This window comes from Trachemys scripta, chromosome 1, assembly GCF_013100865.1.
Source record: "Trachemys scripta elegans isolate TJP31775 chromosome 1, CAS_Tse_1.0, whole genome shotgun sequence".
NCBI lineage: Eukaryota > Metazoa > Chordata > Testudines > Emydidae > Trachemys > Trachemys scripta.
In genome coordinates, this window is record NC_048298.1 from 309,874,698 (window position 1) to 309,881,447 (window position 6,750).

The 6,750-nt window shown below is 42.7% G+C and overlaps 1 protein-coding gene across 2 annotated transcripts in view; it reads right to left on the bottom strand.

Annotated features, from left to right (window-relative positions):
* Positions 1-6,750, bottom strand: part of ATM (ATM serine/threonine kinase) — a 113,632-nt gene that overhangs the window by 105,955 nt on the left and 927 nt on the right. The window lies entirely within an intron of this gene.

The window sequence follows — 6,750 nt, forward strand, 5'->3', positions numbered from 1 at the left end:
CTCCATCTCTCAGCGCTCAGCCCAAAATCAGAAGCCATTTAAAGCTCAACCAAGGCAAGACTAAGGTAGTGCTGGCAGGAAAAGGGAACCATTTTGAAAAAACTTTCCTCCTCTATAACATCCCCCTCCATCAAGAGCATCTACCGCCAGACTGTTAAATTTGCAGCCTCTGGGTCCTTTTGGACTCAGTACCACAGGATGCCCAAGTAGTCATGGCAGGAAAAAATGCCCATCTTCCTCTGTGAATAGCCAGAATATTGTGTTCCAGCCTATTAACACTGACCTGGCCTTCATGAGCCACATATTCATTTCAAATTGAAACTGAATTATGTTTTTCTCGCAAAACAAAAAAGTAGAAAAATTTTGGTTGGGTCAAACAAAATGTTTTGAAAATGTTGATATTTTAAAAAATATATATTGAAATGGGTAGTTTAGAAACTGCTAAAATGTTTTGTTTTGACATTTCTGAAAAAAATTCAAGGTTTTTGGGGGCAAAAACAAATTGCTGAATTTGACCCAAATTCACAAAGTTTTGGTGCCTCTCACAAATGCATTTTCCAACAAATTAAATATTCAATAACAAAAAAAAATGCTCAGCTTTGAAGTTGAGTTCCTTACACCTCAAACCATCAGACTTCTTTTCCAGCCCCTGGATCATTTTTATGGCCTTCCTTTGAACTTTGTCCCATATTTCCACATCCTTCTTGAAGTGTGGACACCAAAATTAGACAATATAATAGTAGCGATCTTAGGGGGGAGGGATAGCTCAGTGATTTGAGCATTGGCCTGCTAAACCCAGGGTTGTGAGTTCAATCCTTGAAGGGACCACTTAGGGATCTGGGGCAAAATCAGTACTTGGTCCTGCTAGTGAAGGCAGGGAGCTGGACTCAATGACCTTTCACAGTCCCTTCCAGCTCTATGAGATAGGTATATCTCCATTTATTATTATATATTAGCAATGCTAAGTACAGAGGCAAGAACACTTCCTTATTTCTACTTAATAGTCCACTTTTTATACATCCAAGGATTGCATACATTCTTTTTGCCACAGCATTACACAGAGAGATCATGTTGAGGCAATTATTCGCAATGATACCTACGACCTTCTCTGAGTCACTGCTTTCCAACAGCTTCTCCAATCCTGTAGAAATAATTTGCATTCCTTTTTCCCAGCTGTATAACCTTACATATGGGTGTATTAAAACACATTTTGTTGGATTCTGACAATTTAACCAGGCCATTCAGCAGCTTTCTATTAGGTAACATGAGTCACTGATGAACACATCACCTTAGTGCTCCACTCTGCACTGGCTCCTGATAAATACAGCATCCAATTCATGGTCTCTGTCCTGATATTCAAAGCCCTCCATATTGTTGGCCCTAGCTTCCCAAGACATAGTCTCTGTCTCTCCCTCTATGATCATGAGCTGCCATGACAACTACATTGTACTATAATAATGAAATCTTCAACCAATAGAGGAGGCAGAACTTACAAAAGTCTGATTAGATTATGGAACTCACTCCCTCAGGAATGATCACAGAACCAACCACTTTCAGAATGAAATGCAAAACTCTTTTCTCCGAGCTTTCCCTCAATATGTTCAAGCTACGATCTCTTACAGGTTAGGCATTTATATGGATAATGCGAAAGTTCAATTATATTACATAGGTTTTAAAAAATGATATAACTCTCATGCTTCTGAGCATAAACCAACCACTAAATAATGGAAGCTAGCAACAAAAATCAATTATTTTCTAAACTCTACTCCCCTTATGGCCATGTTATTCCATAATTGTCCACCACAGAGTTTCTTGCACTCTTCTCTGAATGATCACTGTTCAGAGACATAATACTGGACTATATGGACTTCTGGCCTAGTCCACTATGGCAATTCCTATGTTCCTAATACTTATTGTAAAATATACAGGAAGTGCAATGTAGCAATCATAACATTGCAGTAGAAAAACTTTGAAAAGACATTGTCAATTTAAGTCACATGTAAACAAACTTCTTGCTATTAATACAGACGCTCCCCGACTTATGCAAGTGTTCCATTCCAGAACGCCTTGCGTAACTTGAATTTTGCGTAAGTCGGGAACATATACCCGACCATTACGCCAAAAAAAAAAAAAAAAAAAAAAAAAAAAAAAAAAACCTTTCTAGCTTACGGAACTTTTTCCTTAAGTTTGGATTTGTGTAAGTCGGGTTTACATAACCCAGGGAGTGTCTGTATGAATACCACAATATCGCAGATTATTTAAACAACTATGAAAATCCAAGTTATGTTTCACTATTTATGCTGTTTGTTTACTTTTTATCTCCTGAATTTAGGCAATGAAAATGCATTTAGTCTTTAAACAATTTCACTTTTATTTTATTGTCAATTTTTGTTTGAAGTTCTTAATGAAGCAATGTTTAGATTACAAAAACTGCAGGGAATATTTGTTTGAAGGCAATTTTTACTATTGGAATGTTTTTTTAAAAACCACGAACATGTTTTCATTGGTCTTCGGTTTAAGAAAGACCTGTTTTTAAAAAAGATTTAGAAATTTAGATTTAGAAAAAGAATGAAATTAGAAAACACAGTATAACTTGGAATTTCCTGGCATTTAAATACTCTGCCTCATATTTAGCATTATGCTAAGCTCATTACCATATTTAATATGTAATAAACAGAAATTAAGAATTACTAGAAAGAAACTCTAACACACCACTTAATACTAGCTGGATCAGAAAAACAGTTTGTTCAGATAAAGCAAGACCTGACAAATACTCTTTCAAACAGCCTCTCACTTTGCAATTGTTTTGATTTGATAAACAAAACTTACATTTTATCCTTTGAGATTTCATGTTTAATATTTGTACACTACTTTAAAAAAAAAAAACAGGCACAAGTCTAAAAGAATTTGTAGAAATTGTAAAACCAGATGCTGCCTAGTATCAGATTGATCAGTAATAATTTTCTCATACTGACTTAAACAAGGAAGACTCAAAACAAAGAATGCATTAGAACAGAGGTGTATGCAAGCTAAAAGAGAGTCCTAAAATTCAACCTTTGACTGACCTTTTCCTGTAACCTGAGGCTACAAATAAAGTTGCACCACCCTAGGTTCCTGTTGCCAGTGAACTTGAGCAATAAATAGGGTCCTACCAAATTCACGGCCACGAAAATCGCATCATGGACCATGAAATCTGGTCTTGCGTGTGCTTTTACTCTATACTATACGTTTTCACAGGAGGAGACCAGCGTTTCTCAAATTGGGGATCCTGACCTAAAAGGGAGTTGCGGGGGGGGGGGGGGCACAAGGTTATTTTAGGGGAGGGTCATGATATTGCCATCCTCACTTAGGCGCTGCCTTCAGAGCTGGGTGGCTGGAGAACAGCGGCTGTTGGCCAGGTGCCCAGCGCGGAAGGCAGCACCCTGCCAGCAGCAGCAGCGCTGAAGAATGATAATATCATATCCATGCCATCCTTACTTCTTCGCTGCTGCCTTCAGAGCTGGGCGGCCGGAGAGTGATGGCGGCTGACTGAGGGCCCAGTTCTGCAGGCAGCAGCGCAGAGGTAAGGGTGGCAATACCACACCATGTCATCCTTACTTCTGTGCTGCTGCTGGAGGCTGCTCTGCCTTCAGAGCTGGACTCCCGGCCAGCAGTCGCTGCTCTCCAGCTGCCCGGCTCTTCAGGCAGCACCGCCGTCAGCAGCAGAGCAGAAGTAAAGGTAGCAGTACTGCGACCCTGCTCTCCCCCGCCCCCCAACTCAGGACCCCTACAAATACAACACCGATACATTTCAGCTTTAAATAGCTGAAATCATGAAATTTATTATTTTTTAAATCCTATGACCATGAAATTGACCAAAATGGACCATGAATTTGATAGGGCCCTAGCAATAAGCTATTTCTATCTATCAAAGAGACTAGAAAAACAAGGAATGCGATGGCTGTGTACATGTATAAGTGTTATCATCAAGCATTTGGCCAGTAGACAATGTGATCTTTCATGTGTCATAGTGGGTACCCTAGATTTGCATAGAACGTGCTTATGTGCCATAAGAATGCAAAAGTAATTTCTTCAAGTTAGCAGTCCCACAATAAAGTTTTCATATGTATGCTATACATTAGAAAACCTAATAAACAAATCAGTCTCTTTGTCCTATAGGCCAGGAAGAAAGAGAGCCAGAAACATTTTTTTATTTTATTTTAAGCAGTGTCCATATGCTTTGGTGGTGGTGGGCTAGTGAACACGCATCGGATCTGCTCCTTGTTTTGAATTCAGAATGCATTCTGCTTCCTCCAATAACAAATATAGGTTTTTAGCGCATTTTACTTGCTAAGCTCCCAACCTCCAAACCAGCCCAACTACAGCAGCGTGAGCTCAATTCTGTTGTGGTTCTGTGCATGAACAGAACTAAATTCCGAGTGCAAGGGCAAATCTGTTCTCAGTTTTACCTGTGTAACCTTCCTGAAAGGAAGGATTTGCATCAGTGTAACTGGGAGTCTAGTTTGACCTGCAGAAGCTTTATTAGAGACCATGGTCATGGGAGGGGAAAAAACCCAGCTTAATTCTCAGATCCCAGCTTGCCCCGCAGGATTAATGGTTAGGGAGGAGTATATAAAAATATTGCTCGAGCATAGGGGTGTAATCAGGAAGGCCAAAACACAACTGGAGTTGCATCTAGCAAGGGATGTGAGGGGTAACAAGAAGGGTTTCTACAGGTTTGTTAGCAACAAGAAAAAGGTCAGGGAAAGTGTGGGACCCTTAATGAATGGGGAAGACAACCTAGTGACAGATGATGTGGAAAAACCTGAAGTACTCATGTTTTTTTTGCCTCGGTCTTCACAGACAAGGTCAGCTCCCACACTACTGTCCTGGACAACACAGCATGGGGAGGAGGTGAGCAGCCCTCAGTGGTGAAAGAACAGGTTAAGGACTATTTAGAAAAGCTGGACATGCACAAGTTCCTGGGTCCAGATCTAATGCATCCAAGGGTGCTGAGGGAATTGGCTGATGTGATTGTAGAGCCATTGGCCATTAACTTTGAAAGCTCGTGGTGATTGAGAGAGAGGTCCCGACAATTGGAAAAAAGCAAATATAGTGCCCATCTTTTAAAAAGGGAAGAAGGAGAACCAGAGAACTACAGATCGGTCAGCCTCACCTCAGTCCCTGGAAAAATCATGGAGCAGGTCCTCAAGTAAAACCATTTTGAAGCACTTGGAGGAGAGGAAGGTGATCAGGAACAGTCAACATGGATTCATCAAGGGCAAGTCATGCCTGACCAACCTGATTGCCTTCTATGATGAGATAACTAGCTCTATGGATATGGGGAAAGCAGTGGACGTGATATAGCTGGACTTTAGCAAAGCTTTTGATACCGTCTCCCACAGTATTCTTGCCACAAGTTAAAAAAGCATTGGATGAATGGACTATAAAGTGGATAGAAAGCTGGCTAGATTGTCAGGCTCAATGCGTAGTGATCAACAGCTCGATGTCTAGTTGGCAGTTGGTATCAAGTGGCATGCCCCAGGGGCTAGTTTTGTTCAACATCTATTAATGATCTGGATGATGGGATGGTTGCACCCTCAGCAAGTTCGCAGGTGACATTAAGCTGCGGCGGAGAGGTAGATGGACTAGAGGGTAGGGATAGGGTCCAGAGCAACCTAGATAAATTGGAGAATTGGGCCAAAAGAAATCTGATGAGGTTCAACAAGGACAAATGCAGAGTCCTGCACTTAGGACAAAAGAATCCCATGCACTGCTACAGGCTGGGGACCGACTGGCTAAGCAGCTGTTCCGCAGAAAAGGACCTGGTGATTACAGTAGATGAGAAGCTGGATATGAATCAGCAGTGTGCCCTTATTGCCAAGAAGACCAACAGCATATTGGGCTTTATTAGTAGGACCATTTCCAGCAGATCGAGGGAAGTGATTATTCCCCTCTATTTGGCACTTGTGAGGCCACATCTGGAGTATTGCATCCAGCTTTGGGCCCCTCACTACAGAAAGGATATGGACAAATTGGAGAGAGTACAGCGGAAGATAACGAAAATGATCAGGGAGCTAGGGAACATGACTTATGAGGAGAGGCTGAGGGAACTGGTTTTATTTAGTCTGCAGAAGAGAAGAGTGAGGGGGGATTTGATAGCAGCCTTCAACTACCTGAAGGGGGGTTCCAAAGAGGATGGAGCTTGGCTGTGTTCCGTGGTAGCAGATGACAGAACAAGGAGCAATGGTCTCAAGTTGCAGTGGGGGAGGTTTAGGTTGGAAATTAGGAAACACTATTTCACTAGGAGGGTAGTGAAGCACTGGAATGGATTACCTAGGGAGAAGGTGGAATCTCCATCCTTAGATGTTTTTAAGGCCCGGCTTGAAAAAGCCCTGGCTGGGATGATTTAGTCGGGAATTGGTCCTGCTTTGAGCAGGAGGATGTGAGGCAGCTGGGGATGCAGGGAGCCTCCCAGGTCTGGGAAAGAGGTGGGAGGATGTGAAGGGGGGGGTGGGTGAATGTGAAGGGACAGGAGGATATGAAGTGGCTGGGGTGGTGGCAGGGAGATAGATGTGAGGTGGCCAGAAGTGGAGATGGCTGTGAGATGGCCAGGGATGGAGGCCCAGCCAGTGGTAGGGTGGGAGAGAGATAGGTGTGAGGCTGCTGGGGGTGGAAAGACCTCAGGTCTCGGGGAGATACGCCAGGAGTGGAGGCGGGGGTGTGAGGTGGGCCGGGGGGGGGGGGGGGGGGGGGGGGGGGGGGGGGGGG